This window comes from Lissotriton vulgaris, chromosome 4_1 (genome assembly GCF_964263255.1).
Source record: "Lissotriton vulgaris chromosome 4_1, aLisVul1.2, whole genome shotgun sequence".
Classification (NCBI taxonomy): Eukaryota; Metazoa; Chordata; class Amphibia; order Caudata; family Salamandridae; genus Lissotriton; species Lissotriton vulgaris.
Window position 1 is genome coordinate 1,354,603,902 of NC_141691.1, and position 12,974 is coordinate 1,354,616,875.

The window sequence follows — 12,974 nt, forward strand, 5'->3', positions numbered from 1 at the left end:
GCTGCAGTAGTGGCAGTGTCAGGTTTCATAAGCCCTCGTGGCACAGTCAACTATGTGCCCAATGCACAAAGGGACTTACAAATCTTCAAGTTACGAGTGCGGAGTCTCCCCACTTGGGGCGTATTCTCCACACTATGGGTGGTATCTTCTCACTCGGGGAGGAGTATCTACACTTCAAGCAGTATTATGTCCTGTTTCTTTTATATCTTAAAATATATTCTTTTTTGTGTTCTTGCGCAAAGCAAAGCTGGACTGTATCTGTTCATGGGCACTTGCTCTTGGTAGTGGACGTTGTGTATATAGTTTTAAATGTGCCTTTGTTTTCTGTAGTGTAGTACAGTGTATGATTATTCATTGGTAATAGAGCAAAATTCATTTTTATGTGGAGTGCTTTCTGTTTTACCATTGGATATTGTGATGCATCGTTTGTTTCACACCATGCCGACAGTGTCCTTCTTCTGCTTGTAAACCTATATAATATGCTGTTGTTGAGATGTGAGCGTAGAATTTCTCTTGCTCTCTCTGGGAAGAGACACATTTATATTCAACTCTTTCACTCTTCGGTTAGAATGTTACATATTATTTTGCCTTATGCTAAACTGGATATGTAGCTGGCTATTATAACTAGAATAGAGCAGGTCAGCCTTCATTACCAGATGCTAATTCCCATTTATTTGTATTTTAAGATTTAGGGCCCGATGTAGGTAATTCCTATTTACCTACTCTTAAATACCGATTCGGTAGTTAAGAGTAGGTAAATAGGAAGGGGGCAGATGTAGGTAATTCTTATTTTAGAATTACCGAATCTGTAAGATTCGGTATTTACCGATTCGGTAAATACCGAATTGGCATTTCCTATTGATTCCTATGGGCCTTGAAGCCCATAGGAATCAATGGGAAATACCGATTCGGTATTTACCGAATCGGTAAATACCGAATCCTGCAAGGGTGAACTGGATGTCACTTTGACACCCTGTAGCACCCCAATTCCAGGCTTGTGTGCCATGTGGCACACATACATGCCCTAAGGGCATGTCTGTGTGTCACATGGCACAGGTGTACATGCACAGATGTGCATGTACACCTGAATTCGGTATTGGGTGATAAAATACCGAATTCTGGAGGCCTGTAGCACTGTAAACAGTGCTACCTACATCTGGGATTTACCGAATCGATAAAATTACCGATTCAGTATTTTACAGAATCGGTAAATTTACTGATTCAGTAAATTTACCGATTCTGTAAAATAATGGCCCCTACATCTCAATCACCAAATACCGGTCAGTAACGGCCGAATTCGGCCGTTACCGACCGGTATTTGGTGACCTACATCGGGCCCTAAATGATTTGAACAAACTAATCATTGCCTTCTGTAATAATTTGGAATCTTAAATACACCATTACAGTTTTGTCTTTGAAGATTTTTTGGTGTAAGCTTGATTTGATGTGGTCTATCTCTATTCCAGGGTCATTGTCCTCTGGGACACACGAGGCCCTAATCTTTGCAATAATGATACAAGTACTGAGCAATCATTCTTTACAATTTTCATCAAAATGTACTCAGAGGGGAGAAAGATTTTTTAAATAATAAACTCTTAGCTGAGATGTTTAAATATGTTGATAATAACTGAAGGATTTTGAAGTTTCACGTAAAATATTTGAGAGTTTTCGTACTTCTCAGGCAGCATTAGAAGTTACATCATAAAGAAGTTATAGGTTAATGTTGCCGAAATCCCCAGGAGATCTACGCTACAGTCAAAAGACTGCACTGAATTGTTGTAGGAAGAGAGAATTAAACCATCTGTCAAGAGATAATATTTTATGAGGAGAAAAAGATAAAATGAGCAAAAAAGGAGATCAAGGGAATATAAAGAGAGTTACAGTGAAGACAAGAGGATTGAGTATGGTGTTAAATATTCATAACACCAAAGCTAGGAATTTGATAACATTTTGGTTAAATATGGCAGTCAAAATGGGATCAGCAGTTCCCAAAAATATACCTAACATATTTGAGAAAATCACTTGGTAAGACTGTTTAAAATAACTGAAAAAGGTTTATAAAATGTGGGTACCCCTGGACTGGCAGTATTCAGATGTCTATCATAAAGCAAAATAGTAATGATTTGGTCTTCAGTACTTCAATCTGTATTTGAGCATTTCTTAATAAAACCAGATGATCCTGCCATCGTAAAAAATGAATGCAACAATTTCTCCCTTATATAAAAAAAATGCTCTTGTGCAGATACTGGCAATAATACATGTATTGTTCTCCTGCAGATAATTAATTAAAAATATATTTGAAGGCACTAAAACACATGGTTGAAGAGGTGTTTGGAACTAGCAATGCGGTATGGACAATATTATATTGTTAGGCATAATTTTACAAAACAACGTAAAGATATCCTGTATATTTCTCATTCCTTGATTACACTTCTGCTTTTGACAGTATAGATTCACGAACCCTATGGTAAAAAATGAATAACATAGTGATCTCCAGCCGCATTTTTACCATAATCATTGCAACAGATTAAGAAACCTAAACAAGGCTAATGATAGGGGGCACTCAATTGTTACCTAAAAGAAATCCCACATCAAATGGTCTAAGACAGGATTGTATTCATGCTCTGTTCTGTTGCCATTTTTGCAATACAATGCAGATCTTTCTGAAATCATGGCATCAGTCCACATCTTCTCTTAAAGATTAGAACATATTGTGAATGGTCAATTCTTATGTACATCAATGACTTTGTTCTCATGGAGCTAACTCCTAACGTTCAGCCTCTAGACTGAGGTGGTCAGTAATGTAAACACATTTTATTACATTCTATCTCAGTTGCACTTACTTTCACTAACTGAGTGAAGAAGATAGCAACAAGAATCAGAACCCCCCAAAAAATAACAATATTTTTGTAATTGAGCAGTAGAAAATTGTGAAACAATTCAAAGACCAACCCCACATTGAGCTCCACAGTCAGTAAGGGAATCTTAAGGAGAACAAAAATAAAAGCGTAAATATATATGTATACACTGGGGAGCCGGCAGGGCCACAGGTCCCTTAAGGCTCCCTCCACGGCCCTCAATTCTGTAACAATCTATGGGTAAACATGGTAGGACAGAGAACTCCCCCCCCCAAAAAAAAAAAGGCAAATATTTAGTGAGCAGCCATAACATGCCCTGGGAATACGTTTTTAATTATACTTTTTGATCCTGATGGTGCTTTTAGAAGCAGCAGAGGCACCACCAAGCATTTTTTTTAGTACTCTGGGAGGGGGGTGGGTGTACAGGGAGTGCAGCAGCCCCCAGTCACAAAATTGCAGTATAACACAGGAGAGTTTACTATTATTTTTAAAACACTACGAACTGGAGCTGTGTACTCCAGTTAGACTTCAGGATTCCATTGTGATTGATTGTTTAGCTGCATTTTGTGGCCTGGCAAATGTAAAATGAAATAAAAAGATTTAAGGACATGTTTATGCCTATTTCAAAAAAACATTTTAATGAAAATATTTTGTGATAATACATTTTTTAAACATTACAATGTATTTATAAAATATGTATTTGATTATAGTTATTGGTGACTTTTTGACAAAGTTGATAGATCTGTTTTATATATTTTGCATGTCATGATAAAGCCAATAGGTCTGCCTTTTATATTTTGGTACTCTGACCTTTTTACAAAGCCCAAAACAAAGCCAGTGGGTCTGACTTATCTAAAATGACACTCCTTTCTATTGTTGCTTACATTAAAAAACCACAACTAAAACTCACGCTCTCGCCATGCACTGCTTATGATCTCACATATTTCATCACTTTTGACATGGCCTATGATATCTTTGATAAAATCACTGATGACATCTGAAATTACGTTTTATGACAACACTGTGCATGGCGAGGGAGTCATATACCTGGTGAATTTCAGCGGTGTTTAGAGTTTAACATGTTATGTTTCACCTATCTATAATGTCTTTTTAACTTTAACCTTTATTTTTTTGTGTGTTTGTATTTATATATATATATATATATATATATATATATCAAAATCACGAAGATTGCCTGGGATGGAAAGAGCCCACAAACAGGTAATTTTTGCTGACAAATCTTTTAATGAAGGTGCCGTGTGAGAAGGACAACTGGCAGCCACACAGGTTGATGAAAGTCCTGCCCGACGCGTTTCGTGCTCCTGTAGCAGGGCAGGACTTTCATCAACCTGTGTGGCTGCCAGTTGTCCTTCTCACACGGCACCTTCATTAAAAGATTTGTCAGCAAAAATTACCTGTTTGTGGGCTCTTTCCATCCCAGGCAATCTTCGTGATTTTGATGGTAGCGGTGCCGCCTGACCCGCGGATTGAGCCCTGCTGTTTTCAACAGTCCTGCCTCTCTGTCAACCGGCAGGGAAGCAAAGGAGAACAGGTGCTGCTTAATGGGGGAGAAACTTGCCGATGGAAGTTTCTACTGGGATGCCACAACCCACTTGGACTTTTTTAATATTTGCTAACTTCGTGAAGGCATCACAACCCACTGGGGAAATATCACGGCACTCCAGGAGACTACTAGTTCCAGCAGGCCACGGGCGTGGCCACGCCCACAGGGGCGGGGGACTGTTAAGTGCGTGAAACCATGCTGATGCCTCCACGCTGCATTCAAAGCCACAGCCCATGAAGAAGTGCTACAGGAGCACGAAACGCGTCGGGCAGGACTTTCATCAACCTGTGTGGCTGCCAGTTGTCCTTCTCACACGGCACCTTCATTAAAAGATTTGTCAGCAAAAATTACCTGTTTGTGGGCTCTTTCCATCCCAGGCAATCTTCGTGATTTTGATATATATATATATATATATATATATATATATATATATATATATATATATATATATATATATATATATATATATATATATATATATATTTATTATTTTTTTCGTAAACTTACGGTGTCAGTGTGCGCCTCAATTGGTGAACATTGGATTGGGTCACACGCTGGGAATGTGTATATATGTACATATATTTTACCTACTGGCTGTCGCCAGTAGGTAGTTATAGGTAGGCCTGTGTTTCTATTCAAAAAGCGTTTTTTCTTTTCCCAATAACTTTGGCGCCGGTTGACGAATCTTCACGAAATTTTCAAAATTAGTGGGGCGCTCCGGTCAGCTCCTATCTTGAAAGTTTCGGGGTGATTCGGCAAGCAGAGACCAAGAAAAAAGGAGGTCCCAAACGTGTTTTCTCCATGTTAATTCCCATAGGAAACTTTAGACACGGCTACAGCCCGGACTGCTAAATGGAATTACACCAAATTTGGCAAAAAGGTAGCTCTTGTTTCAGAAAGAACTCTTTGAGTAGTGAAAATCCGTTCTGTAGTTCCTGAGAAATTTAAAAAAAAGAGGTCAAAAAATGCATTTCCCATAGGAAACTTTAGACACGGCTACAGCTCGAACTGCTGAACGCAATTACACCAAATTTGGCACAAAGGTAGTGCTTGGGTCAGAAAGAACTCTTTTTCTTAAATGATGTAAATCCCTTCAGTAGCTGCTGAGAAAAGCAAAAAATAAAAGTTTCGATATATAGAGGCACCGAGGATCCGCGCACCCTGCTGATCACAAGCTGCATTCTAATTGGCTGTCAACACTTCAAACCTGGAAGTATTCGCAGCCATCTTGTGCCTTTGTAGAACCGAGGCACAAGAAAGCAGTAAAAGAAGCACGAAAAACAAAAAAAGGGGGCAGGGTAGAAACACCCTGACCCCTTAGGACTGTTCAGGGGGGCCCAAAAAAGCATTTTTATGAAAAAAAGCGGTAAAATTCACAGAGGATTCACGGATCCTGCTGCGAAGAAAATAAAACAAAGCGCGGGCTCCGACGATTCATTATTATTTAGCCCCTGGGTGGGCCATGTCCCGAAGGCAATGTTAATATTGTAATGGGGGCCCAAAGGGGCCCCCCAGCCCTGGGGACGGCCACCTCGGGCTTTTCATAAATATTTGTGGGGGTCTCTTGGCCCCCCCACAGCCCCAGGGACTGCCACCTCCCAAGGCTTGTGTTTTAAATGGGTGTGGGTCCTCCAAGCCCCAGGGACCGCCACCCAGGGCTTTTCTAAAGTATTTGCGAGGGGCACATTCCCCCCCGCAGCTCCAGGGACCGCCACCTCCCCAGGGCACTAACTATGCAAATTTGGGGGTCTGTTATGGACCCCCGCCCCCCGGGGACCACCACCTCCCCGGGCTTTGCCAATGTTGGGAGGGGGGCCACGCGGTTTGGTTTGGATTTTGACGAGAGAGCAGGAAACCTGCTCTCTCTTCCAAAATCCAAACCCCTTTGCTTTTGTCCACGGAGCGCTGCATGTCAGCAGCTCCGCATGTGGAAAAGCAATGCTGGCTCCCGCAGGCAGGGACCACGTAGGCATTAGGGCTCCTCCCACGGTCCCCAAAGGAGAGGGCCAGCCCTGAGCTAGAAGTGGCCAAGGAGGGGGGGCCTGTGGCCCTCCTCCCCTGTATATTAAAAAAAAATCATAAAAGGAGGGGGGAGGCCCCGGGGAACGGGTCCCAGGTGCCATATTTGGCCTGTGGAGGGGGGCCACGCAACCCCCTTCACAAAAAAAAAACAAAAAAAAGGTCCAGGCCCCGGGGGATGGCTTCCCTGGGGCCAGAAGTGGCCCCCTCCAAACCATATAATGTATTAAATAAAGGTGTGGCCCTGGGGGAAGGGGTCCTTGGTGCAAATAGAGGCCTTAGGAGGGGGCCATGCAGCCCCCCCTTCCTTTAAAAAACATCAGTATGTGTGGCCATGCCCCGGGGAATGGGGTCACTGGGGCCGGAATAGGCCACAGGAGGGGGGACCACACGGCCTGCCTACCATTAAATTTTTTTTTGTTTTTTTAAAAAGGGGGCCAGGCCCTGGGGATGGGATCCCCAGGGCACAAGTAAAAAGGCAAGAGAAGGAGGGCCAAACAGCCCACCTTCTTAAAAAAAAAATTGGTATCACGGCTAGGCCCCGCCCCCGCCCCCTCCCTGCAACACTCAGCAAACGCGCCCCCTAGCGCATTTAAAGTTGGGGAATTAATTTACCTTGAATACTGAGGGGCCCTGGGGGCCAACTAGCCCACCAGGTATCTCCACTATGTGCCAGGGAGCTGCGTTGCAGAGAGGTTTTCAGAGGCCACGCCCCTTTTTACACCTCTCTGCAACACAGCTCTGTGGCGCCTACTGGAGGTACCTGATGGGCTAGTTGGACCCCAGGGAACCTCAGGATTCAAGGGGACTTAATCCCCCAACTTAAAATGCACTCAGGCCCCCCCTCCCTTCACCACTGTGCAAACGCGCCCCGTGTTGCGTTTTAAGAGGTAGTTTTAATCCCCTTGCCCTATTATGTAGTAGGACCTTACAGAGGCGGTTATGCTAATCACAGGGGTACCCCAAAACATAGTGTTCCCTAGTGTATGTAGGTGTTTTCACTGCATTCAAAGTGTCTTTTAGCATAGCACTGGCTCTAGGTCTGGTTAGTTAGTCAGTTAACACCAGTACCCATCTGAAAAAGTTGTGGGTACAGGATGATTTTGCAACAAGGCCTCTTTCTGCTCCTCTGTTGGTTCTTTCTGCACATAACTTGCTTCTTCCTTCACTTTTCTTCGTCTTTGTGGACTTCTGTTGCTTCTTTCTGCATTTCTTTTTCTTCTTTCTGTGCCTTTTTTCTTCTTTCTTCACATGTCCTACTTCTGTAGGCATAGTTAGAAACTAGCATTTGAAAAACCTTTGACATTCACTGAAAAAACCATAGGTTTCAGGCACGTTATAGTTAGAAACTAGCATTTAAAAAACCTTTGAAGTTCACTGAAAAAACCATAGGTTTCAGGAACGTTAAAGTTAGAAATTAGCATTTAAAAAACCTTAGAAGTTCCCTGAAAAAAACATAGGTTTCAGAGGTGTTATAGTTAGCTGGACATTTCACTCGTACAAAACCATAGAAATTCCTCTGTTATAGTTAGTTCTTCTAACTATAACTCGCGCCACCACAATGCACTGCTGGTGATGTCACATATTACATCACTCATGTCATGGTCAGTGACATAACTGATGACATCACTGAAGACATCTCAAATGACATCACTGATGACATCACTGAGGGAGCAATCCCTGTAGTGCATCACCTCTACAACTGCGCACTCGCATAAAAAGTTAAAGTAGCAGCTCATGCACCTTACCTGTACACCAGTCTGGTCGCGGGTCCATCCGGAAGACACTTGAAACTAATGCCCTTGGTTAACTGATGTCTCTCTCTTTTTGTTGTGCATTATTGTTTATAGTAGTTGGGTGAAGCAGAATTGCTGTTATAAAAATTAATATCTAATACACGGACTTGACGCTGAAATGTATATTGAGCCACTTACCAGTGACACGTAGCATGATGCAAGTTTAGTGTTGGGTCTCAGTGTGCAATATACATGACTGTATGCATTGATGTCCTAACGAATCACCCTCGCTGTCATAAAAAGGCGCTCTAAATATTTTTGTCTTGGTCCTTCACTGGAGATAGCAGAATGTGCGGGCCGTAGGAGCCCAAAGAGGCTTGTCCATATAAATGTAACCACTACGCCCTGGCTGTGGTTGTCATCGATGTAAACTGTGAGAAATGTTTTTGATCATAATACGCAGAGTTATATAACAAGTGCTATCGAAGACGTATTAATATGTTCAGATGCTTGTGGACTGATGTACCAGAAAAGATAAAATGTAATAAAGATATTTAAAAAAAATAATAATCACTGATGACTCAAAATCATAGACACTCCAACAGCAATAACTACATACACAATCAATGACTCTTAGGTTTACACACACATCCACTCACTCAACCGTACAGTCACTCATACTTATGGTCACTCAGTACAGAACTATCATATGTACTCATACACCTATATAAACACTCACACACCTCCACTCATCCATGGAGTTACTCACACACCTAGTCAGTCATGCAAATAATTAATCACACTGCCATTAACTCACCTATACAGTTATACACAAACCAGCTCAATCACTCATACAAATACTAGCACATACTTATGCTTTTTTACAATAACTAATACAAGCACACACTCATCCATACAGCCACTCTAAGAATCACACACTCCCACTTATAGACATTTATATACTCCAACATACATATATACTGCCTTTCACATATGTAGTTACTCACACATGTACCACTGAGATATACATTCACTAACTAACACACCCATAAACACACTTAACCCACCCATACATTCCATCACAGATGCACTCTTGGAACCATGCACCCAGTGAATCACCCACTCACACATCTATGCACAGAGTCACACACACCCCACCCACATAAACACTCAGGCACCCATACAGATACTCAGAAAACCAATCAATAACACATATAGACACTCATGTAGTTATTCACAAACCCATGTAGCCGGTTACACACCAACAGGCAGACGGATATAGACATTCACACAGTTTAGTCACTAACCCATGCATTCAGTAAGACACTTTTAATCACTCACTTATAGAGTCAGTCACGCACCTAGTAAATCATCCATTCATACACTTATACACGCACTCATTCTTCAATACGCCTTTCCCTATATATATTAAACCTATTTAAACTTTCAAGAAACACATAGTCACTGGATGATGTCATAGGTGATGTCATATGAGATGTCATCAGTGATGTCATCAGCAATATCACTGACCATGTCATGAGTGATATAATATGTGATGTCATCAGCAGTGCATTGCGGGGGCGTGAGTTATAGTTAGCAAAACTAACTATAATGTAGGAATTTCTATGGTTTTGTACGAGTCAAATTTCCAGACAACTATAACACCCCTGAAACCTATGTTTTTTTCTGTGAATATATATACATATATATATATATATATATATATATATATATATATATATATATATATATATATATATATATATATATATATATCTGAACAAGGGCTAGTGGTGCCCGAAATGCGTGAGGAGGAAAAGCAACAGAAAATAAAATACTTGCCTGAAGATTGTGGTTCATGGTTCCTTTGGTGTTCGAAGTAACGTGTACGACGCCAGTGCGCAGACGGAGGTTCCATTTGGATTTGCATATATATATATATATATATATATATATATATATATATATTACCTACTGGCGGTCGCCAGTAGGTATATATAGTTAGGATTTTTTCCCTATGGGATTTCTGAAAATTCTATGTCTAATAACTTTGGCGTTTGTGGACGGAATTGGCTGAAATTTTCTGGAAAATGGCACATTTTGTTTCTGAGCAGCTCCTGGAAATTTGGGGAGGTTTCGGCAAGGGGGGGCTGAGATAAAAGGGGGGTCCCAAAACGCGTTTTTCCCATGTTAATTTCCATAGGGCGGTTGGCCTCACTTTTAGCCCGAACGGCTGAATGGATTTCCACGAAACTTGGGAAAATTGTAGGGACTGTTAGCCCGATGTGCCTTTGCTAGGTCTCAATATATGTGCTTCAGTGGATTTTGAGAAATTAATGTTTAAAACAAGATATATATCTGTAACCGCTCCGGGCAGCGCTCCGGTTCGCGAACTTTTCGCGTATCGGAACTTTGCGAAGCGAAGCTGATTGGCTCTCCGGTGTCTGTCAACATTCTAAACAGTCCGGAGCGGCCGCCATCTTGTCTCTCGGTAGGATCGAGAGACAAGAGGGGGGCAAAACAAAGGGGGAAATTACCATAAGGGGGCATAGTAGATCCTCGTTGACCCCCTAGGTTTTATGTGGAGGTTTTAAAAGGGCCCAGGAGGGTCAAAAAAAAAAATTTTTTTTTTTTTTTTGCGTGGTGAGCGCCAGGTTCGCGAACCGGAAAGCGTTCTGGGCAGCGTACTATAAGGATAAAAGAATGATAGACTTTTCTAATACTGTATGTTAATTGTTTGTTGTTTTTGTTGTTTTTTTTTGTTTTCTTTATTTTAAAAGTATTTTTTTTTAAATTTTGATTGTGTGTCATAATTCATTAAACTTTTAACATTCAATAAACATATAAAAATAAATAATGTGTAAGCAGTATCAGTGTCATAGGAAAAGGAGAGCATGAGTGACAAAGAAGGGAAGATATTAGTAGTCCAGGATTGTGAAAATAATCTTAAATGTTTTTCTTTTTGAAAGTTGCGAAAATAGAAAATGACGGGATTTGATTGGAAGAATTACAAGAGTTGTGAATCGCTGCAACATGATTTGGCCTAGTGGAAACATGTGGTAGAATGTGAGAAGTCTTTTCTTGTATGTAACATATTTTTCAAAACGATGGAGGTTTTCTTTCAGAAAGTGGCGGGCTGAAAATATTTATAGCACAACAGAGTGGACGCTGTTCATAGGACATCCTTCGACGTCATTGAAAGTAAGTTAATTTTAAGGAGTTTTGAATTCAGATTTCTTAGGTTGTATGGGTTTTTTAAACACAATCATTTTGATTGTGTTTTTTTTTCCCCGCTGTTACATGATGAATACCTTCAAGTCACTGATTTAAGTGAAATTTGATACATTCTGAGAACAGCAAAAATAAACCATTTAACATGTATAATTAATGTTCTGCTTTTTGTACTTATGATATACATTTAGAAATGTGAGGTAGATATGGAGAAACTGAGTCTTCTGTAAGTGTCAATTTTAATGCTTACAGTGCTGTACTTCTGGGTACTGTTTTTTTTTAAAAAAAGGAATAGGCCTCACCTCAAAGAAAGCTCTTGAAAGCACACATCTTATTTGCATCCTGAAACAATCATTTAAAATGTTAGACACAATTTTATGATGGCTTTACATCTTTTTTGCGCTGCTATTGCATCACTATTGTGAGACATCAGCAGTGCAAAAGAAGCACCATGTTCCAAAATAGGCCTCAGTTCATCAGCATGAAGATACTGTTTGTTTAAAATATATATCTTTAGGATTGTGTAGGGGACGTAGAGAAGCAGAGGCTTCTGTAAATGTCAAAGTTGTTGAAAAACTGTTTCTTCTTGAACCTTTTCCCTTTTCTTTTCTAATTTTTAAATACATGTTTTAATATTTTTGGAAATGTTTGTTCTCTCTTTTACAGATTGAAAGTATGAAAAAATATTTTAAAAAGTTAACAAGAATTATAAGGTAAATGTTTTCTACTCTTTTTACCCGCAATGCACTGCTGATGATGTCACTGACCATGTCATGAATGATGTAATAAGAGGACATGGCTTACTTCATCGGTAGGCCTTCACATGCATTATCTGCTCTGTATTCTTCAACAAGTGTAAAATTGATCTGTAACCCTGAGTAGGTCTCACCTTAAACAAACCTCAGGAGAGATCACACCTTATTGTCATCCTGAATTAATAAATAGATCTATTAAACAGTATCTCTGGTTTACTCCCTATAGCTGTCTTTCTTTTAACATTACTCTCTGTTTACTTCCCTTATACTAACTCTTCTTTTTTAAAAAAAAATATTTTTTTGGTTCGCTTCAAGTTCGCGAACCGGGCAGCGAACCGGAAAGCGAACCAAAGGAAATAGAGCTTGCCAGAGTGCTAAACATTCTAGCAATTTTATTTGAAAGGGGAGGTAGTTCTGAAAAGAACTTTTTTTTAATGTTTTTGTTGTTTTATTTTGTTTTTTTTTTCTGAACATTTTTTGTTTTTTTTGTATTTTTAGAACAGTTTTATGTTTTTTTTGTGTTTTTCATGGAGGGGAAACAACAAAAAACAGGCATTGAAAAGGGCTCAACAGGAGCAAAAAAAAAATTACTGTTTGGGTGGGTTAGGGCAATTGTGGTTTTCGTACGCAATGTTGATTAATTTCACGCTCATGTTCCCACATGAGAGCAGAGCACCACAATATATGCAGGTAAACTTCATGTGTTTGAAGTTTTGCTGTATGTTTGGCACGGTTTCCTGTGCCTCTCTTCCTGTCAAATAGATATTTGACGTTGACCTGGCCACAGGAGTTGTTGGGGGATTATCTTGCA